The following is a 10029-nucleotide window of genomic DNA, read 5'->3' on the forward strand; positions in this document are numbered from 1 at the left end:
AACCACTGATGAGGAGAAATAAGCAATGGATGAAATTCCTTATGCCTCAGCTGTTGGAAGCTTGATGTATGCTATGGTGTGTACTAGACCAGACATTGCTCATGCGGTTGGTACAGTGAGTCGTTTTCTCTCTAATCCAGGTAAAGAACATTGGAATGCTGTTAAATGAATTATGAGATATCTCAAAGGTACAACTAACTTGAGTTTGAGTTTTGGTGGTGAGAAACCTTTGCTAGTTGGCTTTACTGATGCGGACATGGCATGAGATATTGATTCTCGAAAGTGTACTTCAGGTTATTTGGTCAAGTTTGTAGGGGGAGCTATTTCATGGCAGTCAAGGTTACAGAAGTGTGTTGCACTTTCTACCACAGTGGCAGAGTTTATTGCAGCAACTGAAGCATGTAAAGAGTTGTTGTGGATGAAGAAGTTTCTTGCAGCACTTGGTTTTAAGCAAGACCGTTATATCTTGTTGTGTGATAGCCAAAGTGCTATTCATCTTGCCAAGAATTCTACTTTTCATCCAAGATCTAAATATATCGATGTTAGGTATCACTGGATACGGGATGTGTTAGATTCTAAGTTGTTGGAACTTGAGAAAGTTCACACTGATGACAATGGTGCTGATATGATGACAAAAGCATTGTCAAGAGAAAAGTTTGAAACATGTTGTTTGATCGCCGGAATGGCGAGAGCCTCCACCTAGTCGAGAAGGGGGAGATTTGTTGGGTTTTTTTCTCTCCTTTGTGAGGCCCAAGCCCAACATTTTGGGGGTGTATTCTTGCACCCTAGTGTCACAATCTGCAGAGGGAGAAATTGGCTTCGACATCAGCTCTGTTTTTTGGGTATATTTCATCTTCTTGCCTATTATTTGTGAGCTTTGGTGCATTGATGTTTTGGCTGGTTATATGCACATTTTTGTGCTTTGTTTGAGACTCTCTTGTACCTCATTTGATTATAGTGGAGCTATTTCATTGGTCTGGACGACCCGTGGTTTTTACCTCTCACATTGAGGGGGTTTTCCACGTTAAAATCTTGGTGTGTTCTTGTTATTGCTTTACTTGCTATATTTGCTTGTTATAGTTGCTGACATATTGTGTTGTGAGTGCTTCCATATTGTTCTTGTATTGGACATTGTTGTCGTTTCCGCTGCTAGGCTCTTTCAGATGGTTCATCGTGATTCAAAAGTTAGTATACATTATACAAATACATACAACAATCTTCACCTTAAAACTAAATCGGAATCTGGCTGGACCGAGGTGGGTCGAGTACCTATGGGTTCGGATAGAACTGTTATCCCTAAATACACTTATTATATATAATTTACAAAATATAATATATTAAATTAAAACTATAAATTATGACCCCAATAATTTGACATATATTTAACTATAATCAAACTAATTTATGAAGAATAAATATACAAATATTAAATATTAAAAATAAACCAATAAAAAAATTAAAAGAAATCATGGTCTACTTAAAAAAACTACCAAGGTTAATATGGGAGTAGATCCTCTCCAATGGAAAAAAAATTGGATAGTATCCAGTGGAAGATCTCACCCTTCATTGCATTCTCTCTCATTTATTTCTGGTCCCACTTGTAGAATTAAAGATGGGAGATTACACTTTATTCTCTCCAATGACAAAAAAAAAGGAGAGAATGTACTTTAGTGTTTGTGTAGATATTAGTTTAATTAGCTAACCTATATTGAATTGTTTTATATTTATTACGAACTTACACATTTTGAAAAAAATATATATATATATATTCAGGATTTGAGGATTCATAACATTATGATGTCCTGATTATATATTTTTGGGTTCCAGAGGGGTTTAGTTGTGTTGAAGTACTTAGTAATTCATTAGGCTTAAATTACATGGAAACCTGCTTTATGTTACTTTGCTTTGGCCTTCCATGCGACAAACTTCATATTCTCTTGCTTGTATCTTTTCCATTCACTCAAAACAGGGAAGATGACTGGCTTCATAACAAGCAGGAAATATGGCTGCAATTTAGAAGAAAAGTAGAAATAAAAAATCAGTATATTTCAACTTGTAATATAAAATTATGAGTGCATCTGAGTTCTTTTTTGTGAAATGCTTGTCGTGCTTGATCAAGCTTTCGAAATTACAATCGTGCTCATTTTCATAATCCAGTGACAGAAGCAGAAGAATTGAGAGTTACATGAACAAAAAGGAAATGACAATGAGCTATACATATCTCTTACAACTTTTATGTGCACACTTCATGATAAAATGTCATCAAACTAAACCAGAGTTATGTTTACATCTTATGTTGACTCGTAATGTGCATTCCCTAATTATGATGCCAATAGGAAAAAAAATGAGCCCTAATATGGTCGAATCATTCAATTATTGAGTGTCTCAACCCTCATATGCCTATCAACTTATAGTATTTAGGACAAAGATGAAGAGTTAAAGAACCAACCGTATAGATGATAAAAGAATGCCAATATGAATAATAACTGATAGACATAATTGAAGGATGAAAAAAGGAATCCTCTGCCAGAGATCTTGCTTGCCTTGATGATGCTGACAAGAAAAGAGATTGATCATGTTTAGCATTAGGCAACAGTATAAAAATCTTCATCAAAGTCGCTAACAAGATTTTGAAATCAAACATAAGCTTAAAGAAAGCATACCAGCAGATGCATCATAAATTCCAGCAGATGCATTACTTTGAGCAAATTTTGCAGCTTCCAAAGAAATCATCACCTGGTCAAAGCCAAGTAGGCAACACATAATGTTAAGGAGGGGAGGGATTTAAAGTTAACAAGAGTATGAAATTTTCATTATCAGTTAATCAGTCAAAGGTGAATTAACACAAGCAACCTTTATCATTCTTAATACATTGGAAGATAAACTACAGTTTCAAACCAAAATATCATCCAATAAGCATTTACAATCACCTTTTTTCCAATTTCATCAGTGATAATCATCCTTGGCAATGATTGAACCTGCATGGAATTGAAGTTTAAGAAGCTTACGCTAGATACTAGCCAGATTGAAGTTAACAGACTCGGTAGATAAGAGTATACGTACCAATCTGGAAAGAGATCCAAGTGTTGCCGCACAAGAATAGAGATTAAAGCAAACATGATTCCGTGACAAAATATCCAACTCCCTACATATAATCAACATCAATGAGAACTAATTTGACAACATTTTATCTATTAAGGACTATTTTCTTTGAAAAAATGGAAAAAATATTAAAATAACAAATATTACTTTACAGAGATAAATATTTAAGTGAAACAAAGGCACTGCAATTTGTTATGCCTCGGAGAGTTGTAGCATCCCCCTCAAGCGTTGTGAAATATGATTATTACCCAAGCCTATTCTAAAGCAGGAATATTTGTCTTGTTATTTCATTTAGGAACCATTTGTAGAAGACCAAAAGCATACAGAATGGATTATAAAACTTTTTAATAAAAAAATTATTTCCCCCATGAAGATGTACACAGGAACTTGTAAAAGGAAATTGATGTGAAATATAATGCTCGTTTTGTCATTCAGCCCTCCCAAAATCATGTTGAAACATGTAGTCATGATCAAGCTAACAAGCTTTCAAAATTATTTTAACATAACAAAGAAAATTACTTTGTAAACCATGCAATTAATATTTTAACATATCACTCTTACCATTGTGTGAATCCTTTTTCACTCCCTTGGAGAACGTATGTGCCTGATTGATCAACATAGAGGTTATCAGACTTAAGACCAAGGAGTTGCCGCAACTGCCCCATTAGAATTCCAAAAAGCTTCTGGATATCCTGTTTCATGACTTGCATGATTCCATGTTCAGCAAATGAATTTATGAAAATTAACAACAGTGGGATACATGAATACCAGCATAAATCAGTTGCATAATATTCATTATCTACACCAAAATAAAATAAAACTTACTGAAATTAAATGGTTTGGAACAAGAATCTATCAAGTATTTGTTTAAAAGTTATAAACATATTACACATAAAATAAAATACTCCAAATATTGCTTTACTTTCATTGTATATAGTGAGAAGTTTTTCCTATATGAGTGTTAACAAACTACTAAACAGCGGCAATTCATGAGTGAAAGGAAAACCTGGGTTGAAATCATATGTTTGACTGAATCCTTACTTTCCAAATCTTTTTTACAGCTTTGGGGATTCCAGACAACAACACCTCCCCACATCTACAATATTCCAAAATAGCCTCTTCATAACAACAATAAATTTGACAATTTTATAATACATGTAACAATACAGAAACATTAAATAATGAGATTTTGAAGATGAGATAAATAACTGGGGATATAAATCCATTAGTATTAGACAGGTCTCCATTTGGAAGCTCCAACCGGAGAGGACATTCCTTTGCTGATGGTATATACCTGGAATTATGAACAAGAAAACTTGCAATGTAAGCTCTGTCTATATGCAGAACACAACTACTACATTGAAATCACACTAGAGAATATGTATACTGGTAGAGAGAATGAGATAAAGAAGTAATTCAAAAGTAAACTAAGAAAAGAAATTATTAGGTTCTGGAAAGTGTAAGAAAATAAATCTAGGGTTGAGCTAAAACATATACACCACAAGTTGCAACAGTTTAGATCTCCCACCGGCTGCAACTGAAGTATCCAAGTGCCACTCATTAGAATTAACCTGTTCAACACAGTCAATTGACTACAACTATATTATTATCATCTCTCAGGTAGACATGAAATGAAATATGAAAAAGGACAAATATGAACACTCAGCAGATATGTTTTAATGCATTAGCAATGATAATGAATTCACTTAATATGAACCAGATTTACACAAGACTTGCATAATTCAAAAGATGAATATACTTCTAAATAATCAAAGCATCAATTTGTGATTTATCTGATAGGCTGCATTATAACTAAATAGTAAGTACACTTAAATTCTAAATCATAAGTCAGAGGCACAGATAATGCGCACAAAGAAAGGAAGATCCTTGGTACTAGAAATGTGGCTTCCAAGCACCTCATCCCAGTAAGAAAATGAAGACATTTGCGTATGGTATAAAACCTGCCAATTACAAATAATTATAAAATCAACCAAATATAAACCGTAGAATGTTTTTTAGTTGTTACATGCAAACAAGAATTACCTGGCTTTCAACTGTTATGTTTGCTATAGGTTGCAAAGATTGGATCACAGGTTGCAACAGAGTCTCATCAATTTCACGAAAATTCCTACATTAAGATCACAACAGAAACTTTAAAATGATTCCAAAGAAAACTAAGTTAATACTTTTAATGACAGGACATCAAAAAAATAAATAAATAAATAAATTTCAACAACAATCTACAATGTAACATTTAAAGCCTCATTGCCATTAATCTCTGTGAACTCCACATTTCATTTCAAAGCAAGTTCTCTCTATGCCAAACTTTTTATAGCATATCTAGAAAAATTCCCAGTATAGCAAAACAAATGCATGTTATCTATAAAACACAACAAGAACACTCCAACGGAATTAGAGTTTTCACAATCCATACCAATCATATATCCAATCCCGCGGCTCTGCATTGAGCAAACTGAAGGAAAGAACAATCCTGCCATCAGCACCAACCGGCATGAACTCGGCGCGAATCAAATCCCCTTCACTCCTACCATTCATGAACACCTTGGCAAAGATTTCAGCCACCCTCGAAAGCGCCTCCTCCTCCAAAACACGGCCGAGTATCCACGCGTGCCGATACTCCCCACCACAGCCCTCACCTCTGCCTCCTTGTCGCCCCCATTCACCACCACCACACTATACACGTTCCCTCCACCATCCACATTCCCCAAACAACCCCTCAGCAAGTCATCAACATCTTCATCACTCAACTTCCCGCCAAAAAAAGCAACTTCTTCACCACACTTAAACGGACACTGAGCTTTCGAATTCTGCGTCCGCACGCAACTTGAGCCCGAATCAATCACCACAGAGACCTCATAGGCACCGCAATTACCGCATTGCAAGGAGTTAGGGTTCAGTAGGGACATCTTGTTGATAATTGCTTCTGCGACGTCGTTTGAGGCGGTGAAGTTGAAACCAAGGAACATGGCTTGGAATTGGCAACGGAAGTGTAAGGGTTCGGAGTCCAATTGCGAAGAGAATGCTTCTATTCCACGGAAGGGGAGCGGAGAACGGTAGATTTCGACGGATTTCCATAGCAGCGGGAAACCTGCAAATAGACGGGACAGAAAGAAAGTCAAATAGTTGACCAACACTGGATTGGGTTAAAGTAGTTGACCAACTGCATATTCGGTTACATAGGATGAATGAGAAGGGGACTATGAGGGTGAGGATGAGAGGCTTGAGGCCGGGTTTGGTGGTTCGCATGGTTTTGGGGTCCAACTCCATGATCTTCTTGTTTCTTCTTCAGTGGGTTTTTTAGTTGAGTTCAGTTTCAGTTTCAGTTTCAAAGGACACTGGGTTTTAGATTTTTTAGTAACCGCTCTGCAAGCTGTTGGTGTGGCGGTTTCATTGTTTTTTATTTTTTCGAAATTCTCTATTTAATTGATATCGTGATCTGACCATGATTGTTTTTTCCTCCAAATCAACTCATTCAATTCCGATGATGATTATATTTGGACTTGATTTTGAATCACTCAACTTTCTATTCCTGCCTCTCCATTATGGCCATAGAAGAATTCATCGCATTAGGAGGCATCATACATGGATTTTACTTTATATATATATATGAATTAATTGGTTTTATTCCATGTAATCGCGGAGATACCGTCTTGAAAATAATTTATGACTTAGACCAACACATAAAATGATAGAAAAATGGGAAAAGCTCTGCATACAAGCCTAATGGCTTGTATACTTTACAAGTTCATTAAACAATAAAATCAAATTACGCGCTGCTCCACGTACGACGCGCTACATCCTTTTTTCTTTTCCTTCTTTTTTGATCGTTCTTTTTTCCACCTTTCTCACTGGTTTGTTCTTCGTCGTTGACGTTAGTTCCTCCACATACTGTTACGGCACGTTTTCATTGCACCTTCTTCTTCTTCTTGCTGCACGTTTTTCTTCCTCTTCCTCTTCTTCTTCTTCATTTTTTTTTTGTTTCTTGCCTTCTCTTTTTTCTTCTTCATTTACGTGCTTCTCTCTCTGTTTTCTTTCTTCGTTGCTCTCGATTTCTATTGTTTTTTGACATCAAGTTTTGAAATCGTTTTTGAAGAAGAAGAAGTAGCAGAAGATGAGGAGGAGAAAGAGAAAGAGTTCTGAATTATGCATGATTTTGGGTGTATTTCTTTAAATCCTTTGGGTGTATTTTCTGTAATCTTTTGGGTGTATTTCTATAATCGTTTGGGTGAATTCCTGTAACCGTTTAGGTGTATTTCTGTAATCTCTTGGGTGTATTTTATGTAATCGTTTGGGTGTATTTCTGTAATCTCTTGGGTGTATTTTATGTAATCGGTTGGGTGTATTTCTGTAATGCTTGCCATTTTTTCTGAAATGAAAAATACACCCATAGATATCAGTAAGATACACCCATAGATATGAATCAGATACACCCATAGATATCAGTCAGATATCACTCAAATACACCCAAAGGGTTACAGAAAATACACCCAAAATTCGTTGAAGTATTCTCTTTCTCCTCCTCATCTTCTGCTGCTTCTTCTTCTTCAAAGACGATTTTACCATGAAAAATCGAAAAAAAAAATGAGAAAACAGAGAGAAAAGACGTAAATGAAGAAGAAGAGGAAAACGAGGAAGAAGAACATGCAGAAATGAAAGAAAAGGAGAAGAAGAAGAGTAAGAGGAAGAAGAACGTACAGCAAGAAGAATAAGAAGAATTTCAAAAACCATGAAAATCGAAAAAAAAAACGAAGAAGAAGAGGAAGAGGAAGAGGAAGAGGAAGAGGAAGAAGAAGAAGACGAAGACGAAGAAGAAGAAGAGAAGAAGAAGAAGAAGACGAAGAGGAACCGTTTGAGTGGGGCGCGTGTAGTTACGCTCCATTTAAAATGAGTTAATGCGCGTGTTAATGAAGTTTGGACTGATAACTTGTAAAACTTGTACGGCCTTTTTAGTTGTATGTGTAGCAGGCCCCTAGAAAAATATTTACAATTGCACAATATAATTATATTCCCTTCCAAATTAATAAAATCCTTACATAACATTATCAAAATGCAAATTAATGTAGCTTTTCAAAATGACAGGACATTACCCATCGTTCTGTTACTTTATATTTAAAAGTAAAAACTATGAAAACGCGTTTTATATATATATATATATATCATTTTCCTTATATGAATATGATCCTGAAATTTTTGAAAGGAAACAAAATTGGTACACAAATGATCAAATTGTAACTTCCTGCTGGAGATTATAGCGTTATTTACTATCTATAATTATAGCGTTATTTACTATCTATTATCTATATATAGTAGTAACATTAATTCTTTTGAAGCTATAATTTTTATATTTATTCATTATTATAATTCTCCTTTTAAGATCGACCAGGCTGATTTTTATTGTAATCCAAATATTTTAGAATTTTATTTTTGAGGGTAATGTTTATCTCTGTATTGTTGTTACTTGTTAGCGTACATTTCATTTATATTAGGAGATGAGGAAAGAGAAGGAAAAACGCATGAAAACCTTAACAATAATTCATAATAGACTGAAGCACTGAAGGACTAAAATAAGAACACAATACCAAAATGAAAATATTTGATAATAAAAAAAATTAATTAAAATTAGTTAAAACTTATCGTATTTTTTTCATCAAAATTTTAATATAGTATAGGCTCATTTAGATACTTGTGACAAGTAAACTCAACTTTGTGCTCTCCTTTTTGTCAAGTGTTGAATAATAAACCCAGCAAACGATTAAAATGAAATGAAACTGTTTTTCTCAATTATTGAGCCAGAATAAGGAATACGGGGTATGAGAAAACATAAATAGAATGAGAAAACATAAATAAATAAATAAATTATATTATAATGAATAAAAAATAAAATATCACAATAAAAGAACAGATCAGTTTACCCACTTAAGCAAATGATAAGACTTAAATTTTGTCAGATATGTAAGAGTTTATTAGTCAATGACAAATTTTAAAATAAAACTCAAATTGATTGAATTAATTCTTAGATTATTTATTTTCATACTTTAAAAGTATCAATGAGATTAGTCTAAAGAAATCCAAAAAAACATATCCTTAATTAAAATAGTGCAATGATAAATAAATTTATAAATAAATTAAACAAACACACATAATAAAGATTATTTCCAAAGTATCATATTATTATTTGACGTACAAAGGTTCTAAATACAAAACAGAAATTTTCCGTCTATTCAACACAAAAAAAATCCGGAGAAGATTGAAGGGTACGTAAAGGATAAAAATAACAATTTATAAGAATTAATTTACTTATTGGGAAATAACTATAAAGTTGAAATGTAACTAGTATAGCATTATTAGTATTACGTAGCATTATTCTCAGCCTTCAAAAAGACCCAATTACGCACCTCTCTCTTTTCAAATTCTATTTAAACCCCACACTCACAGCAACAATTTAGCATTATTATTATTATCATCACTACTACTGCGTTAAGATGGAAGATGGAGTTGTAGCTTTCTTTTTCTTATTCTTGATAATCATCACATTGATTCTTCTTTGCATGTTTCCATCTTCACTCTTACTTCTAAATCTTGCTTCCGTTCTCATATATTTGATAGTGGTGGGATTTGATTAAATCTGTGCTTCCATATATATAGCCTTCAACATAATTTACTAGTTTATTTATCTATAATCCATTCGTCAAAATTAAAGCCTCAGAGCTATGGCTACTAGTTTGCTTCCATTTCTGCTTCTGCTTACACTTATGGCTACTTTCCCTCATATCTTTACTGAGAGGTATGGTGCAACAACTCCAGCAGCATTAGCAACAACTCTTTCATATGAGGTATATAATTATATATAGATATATGTTTATTACTCACTCGTCACATCACTAATAATAATATCCCTTGTGCTTT

General features: G+C 34.0%; 1 pseudogene; it reads right to left on the reverse strand.

The window, feature by feature from the left end:
• Positions 1-1667: 1667 nt before the first annotated feature.
• Positions 1668-6710, reverse strand: LOC107485044 (uncharacterized; annotated as a pseudogene).
• Positions 6711-10029: the final 3319 nt, after the last annotated feature.

This window comes from Arachis duranensis, chromosome 4, assembly GCF_000817695.3.
Source record: "Arachis duranensis cultivar V14167 chromosome 4, aradu.V14167.gnm2.J7QH, whole genome shotgun sequence".
Classification (NCBI taxonomy): Eukaryota; Viridiplantae; Streptophyta; class Magnoliopsida; order Fabales; family Fabaceae; genus Arachis; species Arachis duranensis.